The following is a 15,052-nucleotide window of genomic DNA, read 5'->3' on the forward strand; positions in this document are numbered from 1 at the left end:
CATCAGGAATGGGGCAATGATATAAGCCTTTTTTCCAAAGGAGGTGGTGAGACTTAGGCCAGGTAATCTGTACCCAAACTCAAAGATGAGGGGCTCAATGCTTTGCCATTGGCTACTATAGACCCAGTCCTCGACTTCCACGGCTCCAAGCCTCTCTATACTCAGACAAAAGTCCAGAGCATGGAAGTGTGCTCCATGGCCTTGGGAGCCTAGGGGGACATGGACAAGCAGACAGTAGCATCCCTGAGCCTATGGGACTCAATTTTTCCACGCATGTTCTCACATTCAGGGGGGATGAAACGGAGAATTTCTCTGCTTTAACCTCCTCCATCCTGGAAGTGGTAATGGGGGTGCAGACGGGGATCGTCCTGTTTGCTTCCACCCCAATCTGTAGATTTCAGACCATAGGCTGTCTCATCTTCTGCCTGCCTGGGTGCAATCCCCATCAGGCAAAATCCTGGGGTCTGGGGGTCCCAAATCCCATCATCCTTGCATCTCCCCACTCCCCATGCTGTGGTCCCTGCTCATGCCCTGGGAGGACAAATGCTGGTGTCCCTAAGCAGAGCAGTCTCCATCTTCCTCTTTGGGTTTGTCACATGCCCAGGCTCCACTCCTCTGACCCCATGCCTTATGACCCCTCCTCTTATGTGAGTGCTTGTGTGTGGCTGTGTGTACCAGTGTGAGTCTTCAGTGGAAGATAACCCACAGGGGGTGGAGTGCACCGAGGACCTCATTTTCAAAGCTAATCATGTTGGCAGAGTTCAGCCTTGCCCTGGGTGGCCTATGCCCTTCATTCATCCAAGGATTCTGCCTCTGTGGGGCTTGACCTCTCCCCGCGTTTCCCAAAGCCTCAATTCACTAATTGTAAGTGCTGGGTTATACAAGGAACTGCTAAAAGCTGCCTCAAACTAGGAGGCCATCCAGGGTCTTAGCTCCCTGTGACTGGCATCGTGCGGGTGCCAGGAGCACCTACTGTTCTTCCTCAAAGTGTTGAGGTGCTCCAATGGCTCTGTGGGTCTTTAAACCTTGCAGCCCATGAAGGATTCTTTGCCTCACCTGTAAGTCAAGAACGGAAATGCAGTTCCCCACAGAGAAACTGTGGCCTGCTGATTACTGGAGGGTGACATGGATGTGAAGTGAATCAAAGCTCTGGGGCTTCAAATCCCTGGCCAACATCACCCATGGTGCACATCAAGTTGTGTCCCATGGCTGGAAAGTGACTCATCAGTGATTCACATAGTGAGTCAAGGCAGAGCTTTCCCTTAACGTTGGATTTTCTGACACAAAGCAGAAAATCCGGGATGATACAGGCACAGGCAAGAGGGTGAATCCTGCCGCTGTCCTGGGAGAGAACTACGGACGTGGGCAGTCCCTGCGGGGTGCTGACTGCCCTTCCTGTCAGGGGGCCATCGTCTGTCTTTCTGCCCAGCACTTACTAGCAGGCGTGCAACCACAGGCTGTGTCTTGGCACCTGATGGCTGCCAGAGGAGCCGCCTGAACCAGCGCTGCATTCCAGGTTATACATTTCAGGTCACGTGACTCCCATAATTTCCCAGCTCATCACTACATACGATTGCAAATATCATTGCTGGGTGGGTGCTGAGTTTGGAGAGCCTGCACTCCTTCACGTGATCACTCAGGAAACCAGAGTTCTCCCGCCCTGTGGCTCCTCCATCCGTAGAGCACCCACGCCTTCTGCATCTGTTAGCAGAGTGAGGAAACCATGGAAAATGTGTGAGGGAGGATTCCATGAGCTAGGTCTGCAATGGCACACATTTCTTTCCTCCTGTTTGGCGACAAACCACACTGTCCCATGGTCAAAAGGGTGGCTGGGAGAGGCAGTCCATCCTTGGGCCTTGAGAAAGAAAAGTCATTTTAATGGAGAGCTAAAATCCTCTGCCACAATGAATAAGTTACCTCATTCAGATTCATAGCACTGAAAATCAGCAATGAGTATTTACTGTATGCCAAGCACTGCACAAAGGGCTAAAGTGCAATTAAATTGAGCAGCAGTTGGCCTTGGAGAAGCACTGCACTGCAGATGATGGTGGGAAGTCCCTGGCAACCTGGGAGAAAACGATCGAGTGGAAGGGCTCTGGAAGTTCAGTGAGTGATTCTAGATTTGGAAGCAGCCTGAGATGACTGCAGGTTAAGTCATGTTCAAAGAAAAAGCGGATTTGGAGGCTGAAGGAAGATGGCAGCAGGAACCACGGAAGCAGGTCACTCACACACAAGACTTTCGAATGAACACTGTGCAGCAATGAAAAATGTATTTGGAGAAACCAATAGGAATGAGATTACTGCTTTTATGAAGTGAAAAGCTGACTGCAGATACAGGGTAATCTCATTTTTTGAAAAGTCTTTATGGATTTAATGGCATTATAGAGATATGTTCAACTGTAACTTCCAATTTTAAACATATTTTCCCATTGATATGATGAGGAGGATTTCATAAATATGATTTGGTTGCTATTCTAATACAGTTTTTACTGCAAACACACAATACAGTGTAGTATACAAGTTACTTCCCACACTTCCTTTTTTATTTGCTGTCATGGGACCCTGGGCCTGACTGAGGTGCCTGATGGACACCCTGAAATCCTGGGAGCTGGCCTCTGTGTTTTATAGTGAGAAATGCCAAGACAATGACGTGCACTGGAATACAGCCCATAATCATCGAATGTTATAGAATGTAATTCGATCAAAGCAAGCCTGGATTTCTTTGAGGAACCCCAGGACTGTTTTCCGTGGTGGCTGTAACAGTTTGTCTGTTTCCATAGTGGCTGTCACTCACCCACCAGCAGTGAGTGGAGGTTCCTTGTTTTGCCCACAACCTCTCCAGCACTTGTTGTTACTTCTCTTGTTGCGGATCCCATTCTAACAGGTGTGAGGCGGCAGCTCACTGTAGTTCTCATTTGCATTTTTTAGTGAAGTTGAGCATGTTTTCATACATCTGTTGGCCATTTGTATGTCTTCTTGGAAGAAGTGTCTCTTGAGGTCCTCTGCCCATTTTTAAATTGGATTGCTGTTTGTTTGGTGTTGAGTTGTACTAATTCTTTGCATATTCTGGAGTTAACCAATTCTTGGGGCTGTTGTTTGCAAATATTTTCCCCCATTTGGTAGGTTGCTTTTTTGTTTTGTTAGCAGTTTCTTCTGCTGTGCAGAAGGCTTTAGTCTGATATAGTCTCGTTCATTTATTTTTTATTGACCTTTCTTGCCTTTGGAATCAAATTCATAAAATCTGACCCTAAGACCAAGATCCACAAGTTTCGTAACTATGTTTTCTTCTACGTAATTTATTGTTTCAGGTGTTATATTTAGGTATTTGATCCATTTGGAGTTAATTTTTGTACAGGGGACAGACTGTAGTTGGGCTCCATTCTTTCAAATGTGGCGTTTCAGTTTCCCTGGCAGCGCTTACTGAGGAGACTTTCTTTTTCCCGTTGTACTGTTATTGCCCCTTTTTTGAAAATTGTTTGTCCGTACACACATGGGTTTATTTCTGGGCCCTTGACTCTGTTCCAGTGGTCTGTGTACCTGCTGTTGTGCCGATACCATGCTGTTGTCATTATTGCTGCTTCATTCTGTGATTTGAAGCCAGGGAGTGTGTGACCTCAGACTCTGTTCTGTTTTCTCAGGATTGCTCTGGCTGCTCATTATGTTTTGTAGCTCCACACAAATATGATGATTTTTTTCTTCTATTTATTTAAAAAATACCATTGGGATTTTGATGAGGATTGGATTAAGTCTGTATATTGCCTTAGGTAATAGGACTATTTTAACTATGTTTTTTCTTCCAGTCCATGAACACGGACTATCTTTCAACTTCTTTGTGTCTTTTTTATTCTCTTTTAATAATGCTTTGTAGTTTTAAGTGTATAGGTCCTTCACATCTTTATTCCAAGGTATTTTATTTTTTGTTGTAATTGCAAAAGAAATTGTTGTTTTTTCATTTTAAAAAATTTTATTTTTAGTATATAGGAATGCAATGGATTTTTCAAAAAACTAAAAATAGAATGATACATGCCCCAGTGACCTCCCTTCTAGGTATTGGAATTGGAAAACATTTGTTTGCAAAGACATATGCAGCCCTATGTTCACTGCAGCATTATTCACAGTGGCCAGTGCACGGAGACAACCAACGTCTCCTCCACTAGGTGATTGGATAAAGATATGGTGCACATAGACAATAACATATTACACTTACTCATTAGAAAAGATGAAATACCACCATTTGCGATAATGTGCCTGGACCTTGAGAATATCATGCTAAACAAAATAAGTCAGAAAAAGTCAAGAACCATATGACTTCCCTCATATGTGGAATATAGATCTGAAAGCAACAAATGAGCAAACAAGAAATACAACTGAAGAAAACCTCACAGATAATGACAACAGTGTGGTGGAGACCGGAGGGAAGAGGGCTGGGGAGGTCCGGTGCATAAAGGGGTCAAATACACAGTGACGGAGGAAGATGTGACTTTGGGTAGTGGGAGCACAGCGGAATATACAGATGGTGTAACATAGACTCGTACCCTTGGACATATATAATTTTATTAACCAATGTCACCCCAATACATTTAATAAAAAATAAATAAATAAAGGCAAGCCTGAAAAGATGTTTCAGTTTGGGCTTGGCTTCTTTTGCTGGCAGAACCAGGAACCCTGAGTGCTCGTGCCATTTCTCTCAGGGCCACCAGGGGGCAGTACGTGTCTGCTGGGACAAGGACACTGCTCCGGCTCCAAGGTGTCTATAGTAGCTGGCCTTCTTCACTTGTCTTCTGACCTCAGAAGGTTTTTAAAAAAATTTTACTTGCTTTTATTCATGGATTTCATTTAAAAGCTGATGGAAATCTACTACCAGTACCAGATATAGGTAGAGCCACTAAGAGGAAAATATCTCTCGTGACAAAACAGACATGTAAAATGATACGTCCGAACTCTGTGTGTGCCCACCTCTGTCCTCCTTTCATCCCTCCAGTCGTGTGTAAGCCTCTGGACAAAGTAAAGCTGACCCTCTGTGTAACGTATTAGAGGTAGCTGTCCATCACGTGGTCCCTTTTTTGTGATATGGTTCTTTGAGTAGCAAGTGGCCCAGTCATAGCACTGTGGAAATGTCACTGCGTCTCTGAGGGACGCAGGGAACGTGCTGGGCAGGGGTCTCAGCGGAAGTCTGTCCAAGTGGGGACCGCCCGTCAGCACAGCCAGGGTTGGGGCCAAACTGTCTGCCACCCTCCAAGTGCTGAGTCTGCTCTGTCCTGGGGAATGTGAATCAAATTATTTTCATCCTAAAAGAGCAGCAGGATCAGAATAGTATAAAATGGTCGTAGTTGTAGTGAAAGAGAGATAAGGTTATGGTTTTAGTGACCCCATGTCTTCCCACAGCAGGTCTCCACTCCGCGTGCCATCGCCGCCACCACTGCCCACTTGTCTGAGAGCAGGGTCCACACCCTGGTTCTGGAGAGTTTCAGGCCCCCAGCCCAGCACCTGAGCATGAAGACGTGGCACTTACTGTGCAGTGAGTCAGTTCGGGACACAGACCACAGGCTGGAGACTGTGTTTGAAATAGAGCCAGTCCGGAGCTGTTCAGATGTGAGCTCATGAAGATCAGGTGGCGCGTGGTCTGCCAGGCCCTGTACAAACGTTGTCCTTCCCAACGCACCTCAAGCCAGGACGGACCTGGTCCCAGGGATCTCCCAGAATCGCCAATCCACTTTGCCTTCTCTTGCTTACTCTGGTCCCCCTGCCTGTCCTGATAAGTGGTTTCCCTCATTAGGCCCCAGTGTACACCTCTGATCCCCTTGAAGAGCCCTCTGTGTGCCACCTCTGGCCGGCCTACTGTCACGGTGCCCGTGATTCTGGCACTGTCGTGATTGCTGGGTCACCCACAACTGAGGAAAAGAGGCAGGCCCTGCTCTCTGCCAGTAAAGATACCCACCCAGACTGACACACAAGCATTGGCCGAGACCTTCACCCAGGAGCGCAAAGATGGGACAGCTTCCAGACTGTGCTGGTGCATGGGTACAGATGAGGCACGTCGGCAATCTCCACTTCCACTCCGCAAACATTCTGTTTTGTTGTACATAACCTCTGTCCTATCCGGGTTGGGGACGTGATCCAGGCAGGACAGAGGTTATGCACAACACAACAACCGTTCTTGCTCAGGGTGCGCCCTATCCTCTAGTCCCTCTTCCAGGCACACGGACGGGATTCTTGCAGGAGCACCCAGGAAGAGCGCACACAAGTGGCCTGGCCTGCATCGGCCTGACCTGGGGCATTACCTCAGGGGGACCTCCTAGAAAAGGACCAGAGATTTCCAGGGTGAGGGTACAGTCGCCATCCATAGCATATAAGAAGGCTCTTCCGGCGAGGTTTCCCACACGCAGAGCCCTGGAAATTCAGGAAACAGCAAGACAGTGTCTTTCACTTTCTAGGAGATGGCTTTTCAATTTTATTGTAATTGTGATAAATTTTAAATTAATTTGGCAGGAGTTGACATTTTAATAATATTTATTTATTTATTTATTTATAAACACGCTATAATTTCCCCACTTATTTAGGTCTTCTTTATTGTCTTTCCATAACATTTCATACATTTCTAGAGGTATGTGTAGGTATGTAACAATTGTGTTCTTATTTTAAATGATCTCTTTTAAAATCACATTTGCTGCATTGCAGATAATTATGAATGTAATTAACCTTTATATATTAATATTATATGTAACAAGTGTTCAGGACACTTATTAATTATATTTGTAGACTCTCGTGGAATTTTTACATAATCAATAATGTAGTCTTGATATAATAATAGTTTTGTTTCTTTCTCTCCAATCCTTAACTTTTTATTTCTTTTTCTTACCATGCTCACTTGGACATACAACATAATGTTGACTAGAAATATCACACATTATTTTAAAATATCCTTCAGTTAATCCAATATGACACATATACATAACTATAGAATTGCTTACTTTGAAGTCAATATTTATTTAGATCTAATTATATGTTTACCTATGTGTTGCCCAGTCCTCCCACTCCCATTCTGTGAATTCGAATCCTTTCTCTCTGAAATAAATATATCCTTGAGTATCCTTGAGTAACTCTTTGAGTGCGGGTGTGTGAGTGCTGACTCCCTTACCCCTCTTTAGATAATGTCTATTTTAATCTCTCTTAAAGAAGTTTCTCTGGGTACAGAGTTTTAGATTCACATTTGTTCATCATTTTGTGGATATTATTCAATTGTCTTTTTGCTGATAGCAACATGGCAATTGTATTATCGCTGATAGCAACATGGCTATTAGTCTAATAATTTTTCCTCTGTAGGTAATCTGTGCTCTTCCCCCCTTGTTTTTAAACTTTGTCTTTGGAATTTTTTAGTTTCACTACAATGTAACTATATGCGTGTCTGTGTGTGTGTGTGTGTGTTTTACTTAGGACCTGTGTGATTTTAGTATATAAACTCATATCTCTATTAACATTGAACATCTTTGTCTACTTTTTACTTAACTATTATCTCTTTCCTGCTATTTCTTTTCTGTCTTTTTAGAATTCCTTTTAGAATTTTGTTGTTCTCATTCCGCACTTCATTCTCTTAACCCCTCTGATGTGTGGTGTCTCTGTAGGGTCTCTGTTCTTCATTCTAAGCCGTTTGCTCAGAACTGTCTTCTAACTCACTGTGTCTCTTCTTAGTTGGATCACTTCTAAGTTTTATTTGGTTATTTTTCACATTTGTCTTGTATCTTTTAAGTATCCCATTCTCTGTTCTCGATTTTCAGTCCTTTTTTTCAATCTCTTGAATATTTTCCACACTTCTGCAGTCTTTTTTAGGTTTTTCTATTATCTTACACTTCTATAGAATGTTAATTCTTCTGATGAATGTGCATACTGACTTTACCTCATAACAAATGCAACTCCTACAGCTCGTTCCTTTTCTTAGTGCGAGCTCATTTTCAGCGGAGGATTCTTTTCTGCTCTGGCAATCCTGAACATCCTGTGTTCTTGAGCTACTGGTACAAAACAATTTATATTTATTTCTACTGGTTACCTCCATGTGTTGACTGGTCCATAATCACATCATTGTTATTTTTTGATCTAAGGAATTCTATGCAAAGCTAGTGATATATATTTGAATTCTGTATCTATGTATGAAGTGAGCTTTTTGTTTTTCCAAAAAGGCTTTTCTTCTCACTCAGCTTTAGGCCAGGGCAGTCTTTCTTGCCATTTGTCTAGCAGTCTTTTCAGTGTTCCCTGTACATGTAAAGGCACAACCAAAGTTCACAACCAAGTATCTAACTTGTCATCCTAATATGGGCATGGATGATCCCAAATGCCAACTAAGATTTTCTGAAGGATCAGATTATAAGGCTGATGGATAATGATTTACCTTGGCTGTAAATTTTCTCTTCCTTTCTAATGACTTAAGATTTCTCTTCTCACTAAAAAACCCAACTATTTGTTTGTGTGTGTGTGCATGTGCTGTATTTTTGCAGACTTGTCTGCAAGATGTGTTGTATTTGTTTAGCATTTCCATTTATTTTTAATAAGAGAGATTTATACCAGGTTGGTCTGCATTTTTCATAGAAGTGGGAGGTTAGATTCTTCTTGAACACAGAGAAATTTAGACTAAATCACATATTCCTATTTGTAAAACTTTTTGTATTTCTCCTATAGTGCTGAAAAAAACTTATACAAGCAATCAGATTCTCAACAATGTGCTTAATAGTTCATTATTTATCTCTAAATAGATTTACCTCTAAATTTTGTTCTCAGCCAAGAAAGCTCAAAGTTTTTAAATAAAAATGTTTTAAAAGGTTATTTATATTGTAACAATAGTTTTATTTTTTAACCATCTTAGTTATATACATTTTAGAGAGAGGAGAAAGGAAGAAGAGAGGAAGAGAAACATTGATGTGAGAGAGAAACATCAGTTGGTTGCCTCTTGTACACACCCAAACCAGGACCGAACTTGTAAGCTAGGTATGTGCCCTGACTGGGCATTGAACTGTTGACCTTTCGCTTTGCAGGATGACACTTATACGACCAAGTCACATTGGTCATGGCTGAATAGATTTATTAATCATACATTATAATAACTATCCATCTTATGCAGACATTTTAAACATAAGCCTTAAGTCACTGAAGTGATTAAGTAAATTAATAAGGAGTGTTTCCAACACATAATTTTTTTCCAGGAGAATAAATGGTTTTGTTTGAATGACATTTGAAAGTAAGAGAAAGACAAGATCTTGCCCCGCTTTCACTAATAGACTGTCTACCTCATTAAAATAAAAGTAATGGGTGTTTTTAAAAATCCTAATTCTTACAATTATTTTTTAATGTGAAAAACTCCTAAGAAGAGTTATCTAATTTTATTTAAAACCCTTTCTTCTTTCTTCCTTTTTTTAGTGTTGTTCAAATACAGTTGTCTCCCTTTCCCCCTCTACCTCTTCCCCGACCCCAGCCATCCTTACCTCCCACCCTTGATCCTACCCACCTTTGGTTTTGTCCATGGGCCCTTTATACATGTTTCTCGACAACCCTGTCCCCTAATTTCCCCAATAGCCCCTCCCAACTCTCCTCTGGTTGTTGTCAGTTTGTTCTTTTTTTCCAGGTCTCTGGTTCTATTTGCTATTTGTTTGTTTGTTTTATTGATTAGATTCTACTTATAAATGAAATCATATGGTATTTGTCTTTCACTTCCTGGCTTATTTCACTTTCAGTTCCATCCATGCTTCACTAAGGGTAGGAGCTTCTTCTTTTTTTCTGCTGTGTGGCATTCCATTGTGTTAATGTACCACAGTTTTTTGATCCACTCAGTTACTGATGGGCACTTAGGTTGCTTCCAGCCTTGCCTATTGTAAATTGTGCTGCTATGAACATTGAGGTGCATAGGTTCTTTTGGATTGATGTTTCAGGATTCTTAGTGTATAGTCTCAGCAGTGTAATTGCTGGGTCAAAAGGCAGTTCCATTTTTAGTTTTCTGGGAAATTCCATACTGTTTTTCATAGTGCTGTACCAGTCCGCATTCCCACCAACAGTGCATTAGGGTTCCCTTTTCTCCTACCCTCACTACCACTTGTTTGTTGATTTGTTTATAATGGCCATTATCACCTGTGTGAAGTGGTATCTCACTGTGGTTTTAATTTGCATCTCTCTGATGACTAGTGATGCTGGGCATCCTTTCATATAACTCTGGGCCCTCTGTATGTCCTCCTTGGAGAAGTGTCTGTTCAGGTCCTTTGCCCATTTCTTGATTGGGTTGTTTGTGTTCCTGGAGTGGAGTCATGTGGATTCTTTATATATTTTGAAGATCAAACCCTTGTCCAAAGTATTATTTGCAAATATATTTTCCCATAAGGTTGGTTTCCTTTTCATTTTGCTGATGTTTTCTTTAGCTGTGTGGAAGCTTTTTATTTTGAGAAAGTCCCATTAGTTAATTCTTTTCTTTATGCCCCATGCTCTAGGGAACATATCAGCGAAAATACTGCTGCTTGGAATATCTGAGATTTTCCTGCCTATTTTCCTCTAGGACTTTTATGGTGCTGTGACTTATAGTCAAGTCTTTTATTCATCTTGAATTTATTTTTGTGTATGGTGTAAGTTGGTGGTCGAGTTTCATTTTTTTGCATATACCTGTCCAGATCTCCCAACACAATTTGTCAAAGAGGCTATTTTTACTTTATTTTATGCTTCTGCTCCCTTTTTCAAATATTAATTCACCATAGAGACTTGGGTTTATTTCTGGGCTCTCTATTCTGTTCCATTGGTGTATATGTTTGTTTTATGCCAGTACCAGGCTGTTTTGATTACAGTGGACTTGTAATATAGTTTGATATTAGGTATTGTGATCCCTCTTACTTTGTTCTTCTTTCTCAAATTACTGCTTAGGGTCATTTATGGTTCCATGTAAATTTTTGAAATATTTGTTCTATATCTGTGAAATATGTCATTGGAACTTTAATAAGGACTACACTGAATCTATAAATTGCTTTGGATAGTATGGACATTATGATGATGTTAATTCTTCCAATCCATGAACAAGGCACACACTTCCATTTATTTGTGTCTTTCTTAATTTATTTCTTTAGTATTGTGTACTTTTTTGAGTACAGGTTTTTACATCCTTGGTTAGTTTTGTCCCTAGGTACTTTATTTTTCTTGTTGCTGTAGCAAATGAGATTCCCCCCCTAATATCTGTTTCTGATATTTCATTGTTGGTGTACAAAAATGCCTTTGATTTCTGGATATTGACTTTATATCCCACTGTTTTGCCAAACTCATTTATTAGGTTGAGTAGTTTTTTTGTGGACTCTATAGGATTTTCTCTGTACACTATCATGTCATCTGTAAACAATGACAGTTTTGCTTCCTCCTTTCCATTTCAGATGCCTTTTATTTATTTTTCTCATCTGATTGCTGTGGCTAGAACTTTCAATACTATGTTGAATAGGAATGGTGAAAGCAGACATCCTTGTCTTGTTCCTGATCTTAGTGGGAAAGCTTTTAGATTTTGCCTATTGAGTATGATGCTGGCTGTAGGTTTGTTGTATCTAGCCATACCTGTAAGGTATGCTCCATTTATTCCCACTTTACTGAGTGTTTTTATCATAAATGGATGCTGTACCTTATCAAATGCTTTTTCTGCATCTATTGATGTGATCATGGGAAATTTGTCTTTCCTCTTGTTTATGTGATGTATTATGTTTATTGCTTTCCAAATATTGTACCATCCTTGCATCCTGGGATAAATCCCACTTGATCACAGTGTATGATATTTTTAATGTATTGGTGGATGTGGTTTGCCAGTATTTTGTTGAGGATTTTAGCATCTATGTTCATTAGCAATAATGACCTATAGTATTCTTTCCTTGTTCATCAGATAAAGATATTGTATCTTTATCTGATTTGGGGATTAGGATAATGCTAGCTTCATAAAAAGAGTTTGGGAGTTTTCTCAGATTTTTTGGAATAGTCTGTGAAGGATAAGGGTTAGATCTTTCTTAAATGTTTTATAAAATTCTCCTGTGAAACCATCTGGTCCAGAACCCTTAAGTACCGGGAGGTTTTTGACTGCTGCTTCAATTTCATCAGCTGTTATTGATCTGTTCAGGTTTTCTGCTTCTTCTTCATTGAGTTTTGGTAGATTATATTTTTCTAGAAGGTTGTCCATTTCACCCAGGTTTTCAAATTTCTTGGCATATAATTCTTTATAGTAATTTTTTACAATCATTTGTATTTCTGTGGTACCAGTTGTAATCTTTTGTCTTTCATTTCTGATTTTGTTTATTTGGGTCCTCTCCCTTTATTTCTTGATGAGTCTACTTAAAAGCTTGTCAATTTTGTTTATCTTTTCAAAGAACCAGCTCCTAGATTTATTGATCCTTAGAATTGTCCTCTGACTACAAGTCTCTATGTCATTTAATTCTGCTCTGATCTTGGTTATTTCCTTCCTTCTACTCACTTGGGGCTGTTGTTGTTTCTCCAGTTCTTGTAGGTGTAGGGTTAGATTGTTTATTTGAAATGTTTCTATCTTTTTTAGATAAGCCTGTATCACTATGAACTTCCCTCTCAGGACTGCCTTCACTGTGTCTCATAACTTTTAGGCTGTTGTGAGTTCACTTTCATTTGTTTCCAGAAACTTTTTGATTTCTTCTCTGATCTTGTTATTAGCTCCTTCATTGTTTAATAGCATGGTATTCAGTCTCCATGAATTTGAGTGTTTTGAGTTTTTTCCTTGAGGTTGGTTTCTAGTTTCAGGCCCTTGTGGTCCAAGAAAGTGCTTGGTATGATTTCAGTTTTCTTGAATTTGTTGAGGCCTGTTTTGTGTCCTACCATATGGTCCATCTTTGAAAATGTTCCATGTGCATTTGAAAAGAATGTGTATTTTGTTTCTTTGTAATGAAAAATTCTATATATATCAGTTAAGTCTATTTGATCTAGGGCATTGTTCAATGCCACAATATCTGTGTTGATATTTTGTTTAGAAGATCTGTCCATTTTTGACAGTGGGGTATTAAAATCCCCTACTATAATTGTGTTGCTGTCAATATCTTTCTTGAAGTCTTCCAAAATGTTCCTGATATATCTGAGTCCTCCTATGTTGGGTGCATATGTGTTTATAATGTTTATGTCTTCTTGATGTATTCTCCACTTGAGTATTATAGTGTCCTTCTGTGTCTCTTTTTATGGCCTTTGTTTTTAAGTCTATTTTGTCTGATATAAGTATAGCTACAGGGGCTTTTTTTCCTGTCCCTTTACTTGGAATATTTTTTTCCAACCCTTCACTTTCAGTCTGTGTATGTCTTTTGTCCTGAGGTGGGTCTCTCATAAGCAGCATACGTGTGGGTCATGTTTTCTTATTCATTCATCTACTCTATGTCTTTTGATCTGAGTATTTAATCCATTGACATCTAAGGATATTATTGATAGGTACTTATTCATTGCTATTTTATTTCTTTTGTACCTGTGTTCCTGTCTCTCTCACTCTTTCTCTTCCTTTTCTTAAAGCAGTCCCTTTAGCATATCTTGCAGTGCTGGTTTGGTGGAGTTGCATTCTTGCAGCCGTCTTTTGTCTGGGAAACTCCTTATTTCATCTTTCGTTGTAATCGAGAGCCTTGCTGGGTAGAGTAGTTTTGGTTACAGGCCTTTACTTTTCACTATTTGAAATATATATTTTTTTACCATTCCCTTCCAGCTTATATTGTTTCCATTGAGAAGTCAGCTGCTAGCCTTATCGGGGCCCCCTTGTATGTTACTTCCTGTTTCTCTCTTGCTGCCTTTAAGATTCTCTCTTTGTCTTTGAATTTTTTCATTTTTATTAATATGTGTCTTGCAGTAAGCCTCTTTGGGTTTCTCTTGATTGGGTATCTCTGTGTTTCCTGGATTTGTGTGACTTTTTCTGTCATCAAATTAGGGAAGTTTTCCATCATTACTTTTTCAAACAGATTTTCTATCCCTTGCTCTTCTTCTCCTCCCTCTGGTAACCCTATCATATGGATATTATTTTATTTCACATTGTCCTGCAGTTCCCTTAACCCCTCTTCATTCTTTCTGAGTCTCTTTTCCTTTTCTTGCTCTCTCTGGGGGTTCTTTTCTACCTTGTCCTCTAGCTTGCTGATTTGATCCTCTGCTTCATCTAGACTAATTATGATTCCTTCTACCATGTTCTTTAATTCAGAAATTGTACTCTTCATTCTCTTTTGGCCCTCGTTAATGTAGTTTGCAGTGAGTTCATCATAGTTTTTCTATAGTTTTTGGTAATTCTCAGTGAGCTCATTGAGCTTCCTTATAACCATTGCTTTGAGCTCAATGTCTGAAGTTGACTTGCCTCTATTTCATGTAGCATTCTTTCTGAGAACTCCTCCTTTCCTTTCATTTGAGATTTGTTTCTTTGTCTTCCCATGTTTGTTGGGCTCTTCTTATTAGCCTCTGCTTAATTTGATCTGTTCTGACTTTCTGAGTTTGTGGTGTAAACTTCTATGGTAGGAAACCTGTGAGATTCAGTGATGCAGTCTCCTTTATCACCTGAACTTGATGCTCTTGTGATGCCCTTTATGCTATTTATGTTGGCTCTCTGGATGTAATTGGGTTTTGATTACTGTTGGGTAGTTCTTTGGTGAAGCCTTCCCTCTAGCTGATTGACTGAGGATCACTACACCCACCATGTCTTGTATGCTGTTGTGCAGGTGCAGACAGGTTGTGCTGAAGCTGATCTCATCCAATGTTATAGAGCTTCTCTCTCATTATTGTTCAGTTGTTTGTTCTGGGTGATTTCTCCACAATTTAGTTGTAATTCCAGATTTGTCCTGGGAGGAGGTTAGTGTGGTTTCCATTCACTCCTCCACCATCTTGCCTCCCCCTAGAATCCTTTCTTCTTATATCACAAAACATTTGGGTCCATGTTCCAGTCACTGCCAGAACACAAAAATTAATGACATTGTCCTTGATCAAAGAATGACCCAATCATAAATACAAACATGTAAATAAATGATTACAATATATTTTGATAGATGTTACACTAGAGTTACATGATCAAGGGTCAAGGGATCACAGA

The sequence above is a fragment of the Artibeus jamaicensis genome, unplaced genomic scaffold (genome assembly GCF_021234435.1).
Source record: "Artibeus jamaicensis isolate MK-2021 breed Jamaican fruit bat unplaced genomic scaffold, CSHL_Jam_final contig_233, whole genome shotgun sequence".
NCBI classification, from domain to species: domain Eukaryota; kingdom Metazoa; phylum Chordata; class Mammalia; order Chiroptera; family Phyllostomidae; genus Artibeus; species Artibeus jamaicensis.